The sequence below is a fragment of the Synchiropus splendidus genome, chromosome 9, assembly GCF_027744825.2.
Source record: "Synchiropus splendidus isolate RoL2022-P1 chromosome 9, RoL_Sspl_1.0, whole genome shotgun sequence".
Lineage (NCBI taxonomy): Eukaryota > Metazoa > Chordata > Actinopteri > Syngnathiformes > Callionymidae > Synchiropus > Synchiropus splendidus.
In genome coordinates, this window is record NC_071342.1 from 24849317 (window position 1) to 24859408 (window position 10092).

Below are 10092 nucleotides of genomic sequence, written 5' to 3' on the forward strand. Positions count from 1 at the left end.
TGACAGATGTGAAGTCAGTCGCCACATCTGCAGTGAATCCACCACCTCCCTTTGTGTCGCATGTTGCTATTAAATGTGATGAAGCGTGAAAGGTCTCTGTTTTTACATCAACACCATCTCCGCTCCCTCCGTGGATGTGATCAGTGTTTGAACATTCACACCAGCTTCCTCCCAGGATCGTAGTCACATGACTGTTCTTCCTCACCCCAACACACTGCTGCCACACCCCTAACTCCAACTAAGCGTCAAACAAAAATCATTTCATGAATTCCACTTGTGTTTAAAGGTCCTCTGAGAGGAGGACGGACGGACACGAGAACAAATCTCAGTCATTGTCAGCTATTGTCTCCGTCATTTGTCTTTCACGCCGCTGAACAATGAACGTCCATTTGTTCTGCTGGCACACTCTTCTGCAGCACCAGCCTGACGTCCCCCTCTCACACCTGGAAGACCATCAAAAACTGCTACAACAATCGGCGCTTGAGAAGGATTTGCTCAGTGAAGGGAAAAACTCATTAAATCTGCAGCCGAACAGACCAGGACAAAGGAGCGAAAGCAGCGTCTCCTGGGTGAAACATAGGGCTGCGTGCTGGCTTGGTACTGGCAGAGCTGCAGGGGGCGCAGTGTGAGCCGCAGTGTTGATCTGTTGCCAGGAGTACCAGCAAGCCGGGCAGCGGTTTCAGATCCAGCTCATCGGTCTGCTCCCCAGTCGCCTGAGCAAATGATGTCCCACACTGCTGAACATTGGTCCACTGACATGTTCTTTAAACCCCTTCCATGAGGTGTCGGATCCAGTTCAGTGCAGCACTGGTACTTTTAAACTTTTCTCATGCGTCTGGATCTGGGCCAGGAGTAACAATCACATACGAATCCTAAACTACTGTACAAAGACCCTGGAATCATCCGACAACATCTACTTATATTCCAGATGTTCCACCCAGATGAGAACAGCGGAGACCTAGCAATGAAGGCGGAAATGATCAGACAAGATCAACACTCTAAGTTCCACAGAAGAGCCACACATTTAACCAACATGTTTTCTTGAGGCTCACTGCTGCACTGAGAGAGGATCCGGACCTGTCTGACCACGACTGCCGAGGCAGCATGAGGAGAACATGAGACAATGACCAGGCGATGCACCACTCCTCAGGGAAATGAAGTCTTTTCGGCCGTGGAGCTTCTCTTCTGTGGCAGGTGAAGGAAGAAAGCCATCCATTCCTTCCTGAACTACCTCCCTCACGCAGGCCGGTGAAGACGTCTCCTTCTTTTGTTCATGTTTACGCTGGACCAAAATAGATCCTTCATTCATCGCCAATTATCCAGCCCATACGACGGTTCTCATGGTCAGCGCGCTCCGCTACAATAACTGCTGCATATTTCATCGCCAAGGCTTTGAACCTCTCAGGATGGTCCTGAGGGTCTCCCTGAGAACATGTGACCCAGCATACGCTGCTTACATGAAGACAATGCACATGAGAACAAACAGCGCTCACAGCCAGTGAAGCTCCGCAGCTCCAGCTCCGTCCCCTTTTAATCTTCCATGACAGGAAGCAGTTTTCAACAGCGGAGCTCCAGGAAGCAACATCTCAGCCAGAGGTGACATAAAGGAGCTGGTGAGTTATCGATCTGGATGCTTGAAGAGCAAACAAAACGCATCACCTAAAAATGAATGAAATGCCTGTTAGTTTCTGGTGGTGCTTTCACTGGAGTCTGTCTGCTTGCTGATCCCAGAGGACGGGAGGTGGACGCCTGCCTCAGTCGAGTGGAAACCTCAGCCGTGTGACTCTGACACGTCCTGGGCATTTGAAAAAAGAAGAGTGAAAATAAGCCTTTCCTTCCTCTGAGTCCCGAGAGCAACCGGATTATCAGAACTGAGGGATGGGAAGAGGCTGGTCCGGCGTTTCATCAGGAAGACACAGCAAGACAGGCCTGTCACGTTAGCAAGCAGGGGGTCAGTCCCATGGACCCTCTCACCCTCGGACAGCCACAAGCCTTCCAGGGCTCTAGACCAGCACATGAGCACTGTGCACACGCAGCTGACCTCACCCACACTCAAGGTCACATGTGGCGAGCAAGATGGATGGCCTCCACTTGAAACACAATGCGTCACCTGACTTGCCAAAGTGATCTCTCCGGGCCTCCGAATGAAGCGCAGACAATCAATAGTGTGTTCCCTCAGGGCGCGGTGGTGACCAGCGCCGCGTAATGAACCCGGAGAGAGCCATTACACTGGCGGCTCCCACCGGCTCTCAGAAGAAGCACTCCGGGGTCTGAGTGTGTGGACCAGCCATTTCTCAGGGGAGGACTTGGGACCCTGCGGTGATTGTCTCCACCAAGACTGGGAACACCCGGCTGCCTCTCTCGGCAGCGGCGCTTCTGCCTGGTGAACAGACAGTGTAACAGTGGGGCTCCCACACTTCCCTCCCGCAGCAATAGATGTGCGTGTGCATCAACACACACACACACACGAGAAAATGGAGGCGTGGCCTTCCTTTCCAGCAGGACATGAAAAGGCTGCTTCACCCCGGGAATTTCGCTGGATTAGGCGGCAGCTGGACGCGTGGCACCACGTTTGTTTTCGGGTGATGTCACATCTGGAGAGTTCCACACTCGATCGGTCGACCCCACCACGGAAGAGCACTGTTATTGATGGCACGTCCGACGCGGTTGACAGGCTACTGACATCACGCTAGCTCCAGGTGTTCTCAACAAAATCATCAGGCACGACAGGCCCTTGGGTGGAAGCATTGGTGCATAACGTGACAGACATAGTGTCGCACTGTGACCCAGCATCAGGGTCGACCGAGATCTACCTCTAACCAGACAAAGTAGCTCCAAACCGGCAGCGTCAGCAAACCCTCTTCCACACGCCGCCCGTGACGCCTGGGCCAGTTTAGCGTCCCCTAATACAGAAGGGTTTTATCTTCTGGCTCAGCTCGGTTTTCCTCCCAGCAGGTTTCTCTCTCCTCTCTCTCCAACTCTGGCTCACTCCTGGAGAGGTTCAAAACAAAAACAGCTTGCGCGCTGAAACCAAACCTCCCATCAGGGACCAATAGAGTATAAATCTTTCAGTTACGTCATGCTTTTAATAATTCATTTACAGCATTTTTGTGGCAACAAACACAGCGGGCAGAGCGTGGTGGATGAAAGTGCGCAGGAAAAGAAGCCAAATTGGTTTCCTATTACACCAATGATGTACAGTCCTCCTGGCGAGCACATCAAAGGAGCAGTTATCTTTTCTCACGCCACGCTTTAATTCATAAAACCGGTGGTAAACATCCATGCAAGCGTGGCGTCTGGTTTGGTCTCCTCTAAGTGGCTATCCAGGGAGGCGGTTTTACAGGTCTCGCTTGGCGCACGTCTTCAGAGAGCAGCCTCATTCAGAGGCCGTGTCGAGTCGAATTGAGTTGAATCTTCTCAGTCCATGCATTATTGCTGCGACCTGCCTCTGCGTGTTTGCCTTCATTCTTATTTAATCACCCCACAAACACAGCCTGGCGCGACATGGCGGCCGACTGAGGAGCCACATGGAACACGCGCGGCTTTGGGTCAAAGAGGACTTTCGAGTCATACCATCTCTGTTTGCCACAACAAAAGCCAGGTCTCGCTCCAGGTCTGCGAGTGTTGCCCCTCCCCCCCACGCTCTCCTGTCTCCCACCAAGCCCAGCTCCTTCTAGTATTTGACCTCACTTATCTGGTTGCCGCTTCTTTGACCCCCGTGACCTCTGCGGGCTTCACAGTCCCGTCAAGTTTCCACGTCTCTCCCGCCTGTCTCTTTCTGTCTCCAGGATTCTGGGTCCTCCAACAAGGCGACGTCACACTGAATACGCCGATGACTCGGAGCTGTTGTTCTCTGTTCCAGTCAGCAACTGAGGCTTCTGCTTCCAGGTGAAACTGCAGTGCTGCGTGTAGTTTGTCACTAAGGGTTGCTGTCAACTGAGAAATGTTGAGAAGGTGAGTTCATCGGGGAAAAAGGGGCCACGGAAAGAAAGAATTCCGTTAACAGCCAACAAAGAAGAAGGTGAACCTCTGGGAACAATACAATCACGTGACCTTCAACAAACCACTAACTGGAGGAACACGGAGGTCAAGGTAAAAAAAATACATTTTTTGAAATATGGACTGTTCAGTATGATTTTACAATAAATATAAACCTGTTCCTCAGAAAAGACATCAGTGTTCCGTATAATACATCTGTCCAGGGCTAAAGAAAATCATTTCACAAGAGAGAGTGAAGAAATACCTTTTCATTTAGACATGGAATAGATCATACTTTTCATATTTCAATGAAAACTGAAAGGTTTTTGTTTCGTTTTAATTTGCTCCGAGTATTCAGCTGCTGATACTCGTGTTAAACCCGCCACACCAGTACATCTAACCACTAGTGTATCACTGCTCCATTCAGGGACAGGATTAGTAAAACTAGTGACTAGTGGGGACTAGTAAGATGGTGGGTCACTGGTTTGACCAAAGCAAGCTGAGGTCAGGTCAGACACGTCTCTCACGTCGTTCTCCAACAGAAAACGGAACACAGACTTTTAACGCTCAGCTGTTACATTCCAACAACAGCTGAGCCAGAAGTTGTCGAGTCGGATTGCAGGATTCTTGGTCGCACAACAGTTAGGTGACCCGAGGAGGCCGCAGCGGCGCGCGAGAGAGTCACAAGTGATATTGATCTTAAATACACAAACACCACTCTGGGTCCTGAAGAGCTCTGACGGAGGCAGAAGAGGAGGAAGCGACGCACAACAATAAGCACTGACAACGAGTGGAATCTCAGTCTAGCGCTCAACACAATATGGGTTGACCTTTGCTACAATAAGTACACTGTGGTTCAGTGAAGGCCTTCATGTTGCTACTGACTGTGTGACACAAACCAGAAGCGCACAGATGCAAATGCCATGATTTGTGTGTTTTTACCTGGGGAGCTTGACTTGCGACACCTGAAACCATCAATGGCTGCCGTCTCCAGGAAGGTGAGCAGAGCCTCCGCACCAACAGGACGCGGCGCACTTCAAGCAAGTCATTCAGATCAACCGAGAAATGTCTGTGTCACAGTCATGCAAGTGGAACTTGTTTGCTGTTGACAGTGTTTATCACGCAGCAGTTCACTGTACTTTTCCGGACCTGTGGTTGCTCCACTCACAGACGTACGTGGAGCAGGGATCTGAGACTCTCAGACTGTTGGAACTCGCCTGTACCATCTATTCATCGAAAACTCTGCGTCTGTTCCAAACAAACCAAGATTATTACCCACTAACTAAAGTCTCCTGCAATGCAACTTCTGGATTATTGTCTTGCAATGACCTTCTCATCTCAGGTGGAAAAGCTTGATGATCGGACATCAGAAAGATGACACATCTGACCTCTGACTGACTTCCAGTGTGACCGTCCCTCAGACACTTTCCCAGCACGTTTCGCTGCAGTTGCTTGAAACCAGTATCTTAATCGGCAGGATCTGCACGGGTCGGCGTTTCCCCCTGCTGGCGGCCTGACTTGGCTTTCCATCAGCAGCGGTTCACGCTGAGCCAGGCTCTGCCACTGTTTACCCTGCACCCTCCAGATGAGGGTCCGCAGGAGCCCCAGACCTGAGTCAAACGTGGCGCCTCGTGGGTCACGACAACACAAGGTGACTCGGACCGCAGCTGGGTTCGGGTCTCAGCTGACTCAGCGAAAAGTCATGAGACCTTCACCTTTCCTCCATCATGGCCACTAAGTGTGAGCCAAGTGCGTCACATGACAAACCATTGTGTTGAGTCAATCCGTCGCTCTCTAAGTATCGATGAAGAAAGACAAAACAAATGGATGAAGCGGCGAAGCACAAAGATGATGAACACCTCGGCGTGGGCTGCTACGGATCATTGAAGCCAATTAAAGTCTCATTCTTGAACTGAACAATAAAGACTCCAACTTTTTAATGACTCCATCTGAGTCATCTATGAACTAATTCACTGAGAGAGATTCAGTGAATGAGAAGCTAACGTGATGGATGGGTGCCAATACGGGGGCCATCTGATGACTCCACTTGACCATTTGTGACCGCCTCATGACCGGCCGATCACATGACTAACACTCTGTCTTCAGGATGTCAAAATGCCAAAACGAAGCAGGCAGCCCTCTCTGGAAAACCCCGCCTGCAGCTGCCGACCTCAGAGCCAGCCACGGCGTCGCTCACTTCTCCGTCCAGGAAAATGACAACCGATTTGTAGTTCACAACGTCTGCACCCACGGACTCAGACGGAGCGTTGAAACCAGAATTCAAGCGCAACCAAGAGGCTAACCAACAGATGCTAACCACTGGCTAAACCAATGCTAATGGAGATTATGGTTGAGGATGAGCAGCCGAGTTCTGCTGTTGAAGACCGGCGCGATGAAAAGACAATGAAAAGAGTCAGGTTATAAGGCAACGTTCCACTAACAAGTGATGAGTGACGCTTATATATTTGGGGTTTGATCCCTTCATTGTTCATTGAAAGGGAATAAAAAGTATTTATTTTAACGTGAGCACTTTCCCTTTTTTATTGTTTTTTATGTATTTGTTTTTAATGTATTTCTTTATAAGCTGCAATGTTTTCTGCACAGTGCTGTTTGGAATGATGGCGATTTAGTAGGTTCGTGTGATGAATCTATTATAAAATACAACTAGTGACTTTTGTTTGTTATTTAGTTGAAGAAAAAGAAAAACCAAAAAAGAAACAGCAAAAATCGGTATCGGCCTGTTGGGACCAAAAAAATGAGGACAAAAGGAAACACAGCACAATATCAAATGTAGATGAAAAAAAAAATCAATCAAATAGAAAATAGATCAAGCAATAAATAGCATAACAATGAAATCAAACCTTTAATTGGCTAAAACATGTCAAATCAGAGGCTTATCCTGCACACGCTTAAATAATAATGGAGTTTGTGAGTGAGAGCAGTGAGCATGACGAATGACAGACACACAAGCTTGAGGACGACAAAGCAAATCATTGTTGTTTTTTTCCTTCCAGAGCAGTTCCCTGATCTAAAATGGCACCAGGGAGCGTGCGCCCAGCCGACTTTTCTCCTGCGCCGTCTTTTACTGCCGACTTATTTACAACGCAGTGAGCAGGCAGTCTGGGGCAGCTACATGTCTGCAGTGTGAGTGAGTGAGTGTGAGACAGAGACAGAGAGAGAGAGTCTGGATGTTGCGCACTGCTCGGATACATGCTGGACACACAGATTAAAGGTACGGTCCCAGATATGTCCTCATTTTCCCTTTCTATACGGCTCAAAATTCAGCCAGTTCATTGCACGTTGGGGGCCCATCAGCGGCGCCAAGCGTTAGCAGCGGAGGGGCCTCCGACGCTCGTGTTGGCTGCTTCAGTCAGCGCTCCACCACCGTGGCCAGTCGAGCAGGTCTCCTGCTTTCAAGCAAGACGCCCCCCCCAACATAAAACTCCGTGTTTTCAAACCTGGAAACAGCGACCCACAGGTGGTGCTGTACTGATCCGCTCCGAGTGACAGTGGCTCTCCATCGGCTTCTACATTAAACTGAACACTACGGAAATCCATCAATCATAAAGATGAGGATAAAAATGGGTTTCAAAAACGAGCCAGTTTCCTCTCTGGCAATGTACGAGTACGAGTCCAGAGGTGAAGCGTGCCGACAGCTCACCTGACCTCAGAGGGACTGGATCAGGAGGAACCGTCCTGGCTTCATGGCCGGTACCAAACACATGCTTTTGGTCATAAGGACCTTATAAAGCCGTCGGCCCTCACATCGTCAGAGTGGCACACACACACACACCCAAAACCATCTTCATTGCAGCCAAACTATGGAGTGTGGCGAAGCATCTGTGCGGGGCTGATGCCTCGCTTCACTGGACGTTTCTACAGGGCTGCTTCAGTACACGTGGCCAGCTGCTTTAGTCGCCACAAAAGCCCAGAAAGCACCACAGCCTGTCCATGTCAGGATGGTCACTCCAGCAGATGACAGCCACCAGAGATGTTGAGTGTCCTCACCAAACCGGACCAAATCACTCACCACTCTGAAAAGGTCCGACATTTGGATGTTTTGATTAAAAAAATATGTGTATTCACTTCTAACTTCCACTGTAACTAGTGATCGCTGAAGTCCAGCGTGGTGTGGAAATGTCCACACGCTGCGTCTGAGGAGCCAGTACACATGTTGTGTAACGTCTGCTCCCTGTGGTGCCGCAGCTGCTCCGCCATCCTCCGAGTGTTTCATTACCAGGATCAATGCGCGGAGCAGAGCAAGCAGCTCCTCGTCTCCCGCGGTCTGGGGCTCGGATGTGACCCGATCCACGGTGGGTGAGCCGCACGGCCGCGTCCGCGCGGAGGACCAGAGCGAGCATCAGGAGCCCTTAAAAAGGGGCCACTTTCAATTCCCTTTTTGTTTGAAGCAACCCCGCTGTGGAAGCAGGGGGTGGCCCGTAAGTGGGGTCTGGAGGTGTCCCGCCACATGATCTATGCGCAGCCGAATGCTGGGAAGCCTCCAGAAATGCGCAAACGCGCTGCCTCCGCTGGACTCGAGAGCCTGAGGAGAGGCGGTTTGGGGGGCAAGACTGCGCATGTTTGCCACCAAACTTCCACATTGAAAGCCTATAAAAAGGCTCCAGTCCCCGGACGTGCTCTGCATCCGTAATGGTGACTCCGGCCGCACCGGCAGAAGGAGTGGCGGGTGAGGAGCGTGGAATAAGTGGAGGGGGGCGAGCGGGCGGAGGGAGAAAAGCCCCGGAGCAGAAGCGGCAGGTTCCGCTCGAGTCAGACCCGCGCGGAGGAAAGGCGCTGCTGCGGCGCCACACGCAGAAACACGAGCGCGCTGACGTGGAGAACTTCCTACCTGTGGGTCCCGCGAGAGTCCGGCTCAGGCAGCGGAGGAGGTCGTGGCGATGGTAGCGGCGGTCGCAGTGGGGACGGTGGTGGAGGCGCACGGAGCTCTTATACCGCCGGCGACCGAGGCGCGCACACGCAGGGGAGCGGAGTCCAGGTTCGCGCTCTTATCTCCTCCTGCTGCTGCTGCTGTTGCTGTGGGTCTGCAGATGTTGCCGACTCCGCGTTTCCATGGAGCGCGACCTGAACCAGCGGCGCTTCCTCAGCCAGCCCGCATCAGTCGGACGAGGCGCGCAGCTCCGCGGACTTCTTCCTCATTCTTCCCCTCAGATCCCCCTCCCTCTCTACGGAGTGGAGAGAGAGAGAGAGAGAGAGAGGATCGTATCGCCCTCCTCCTTTCTCTCTCTCCGAGTGCGCGCGCTTCTTTCCTCCTCCCTGTCATTCATGGACGGACACCGAATATAAACGAAGAAGCAGGTTCCAGGCTCGCTGCTGCGCGTGGACGCGCTCAGCGCACACACACCACTGCAAATCTTTTTAAAACAACATTTCCGCACCGCTCGTTGAAGCTGAGCCCGGTCTGTGCGTGAACACGTGCTCGGTCCTCAGCTATACAGAGGCCATCTGAGACTCTGTGGCGCTGCAGAGTGTGTGAAAATGCTGTTTGTAGCTGTGTCCACTGCCCGATCCAGGGTGTCCCACACCTCAACCCAAGTGGCTGGGACGGACTCCACCGCACAGGACTCCCATGAACCAAACAGATCCAGGCACTTCACCGTCTCAGTAAGCACAGGTCTCTGACCCGGAGCAGGAAACCCTGCTGCCCTGTCGTAGCCACACAAGGGGCCGATGCTATCATCCGCACACGCAGTCATCCGGACGAACTCACTGAAGCCGCCGACCTGTCAAATAAACAGAACCACGTGACATGGCCTGGTACTGAGTCCACCAAGAGCGACCCGCCCTGTGATCCTTATATACACTGAACCACAAAAGGAAGGCGACTTGCTCCAGCCACACCGCCATCACTCTCCTCTTCACCTCCCTCATCCATCACTCTGCAGGACTGAGCCCAAGCATCCGAACTTTCCTCCCATCACCTGACACAAACCTGACTCGCAACAAATCAGCAAAACAACAACATCCTTGCAGAAACAACAAGAACAGCCAGGATTTCCAAACACAACAATGATCTGGCAAAATCGGCAGCAGCAAATCCGCGCTCCCAGAAAAGCCACGCTCGCACCACCACAGACGGCTGAGCTTGAGTCATGT

The 10092-nt window shown here is 51.5% G+C and overlaps 1 protein-coding gene across 3 annotated transcripts in view; it reads right to left on the minus strand.

Annotated features, from left to right (window-relative positions):
- Positions 1-9146, minus strand: part of slc8a1b (solute carrier family 8 member 1b) — a 102248-nt gene extending 93102 nt beyond the window's left edge. For all 3 annotated transcript variants that reach the window (XM_053874615.1, XM_053874613.1, XM_053874614.1), the window contains exon 1: positions 8828-9146. The gene's annotated coding sequence lies outside the window, so the exon portion shown is untranslated. The remainder of the gene's footprint in view (positions 1-8827) is intronic.
- Between the last annotated feature and the right edge of the window lie 946 nt (positions 9147-10092).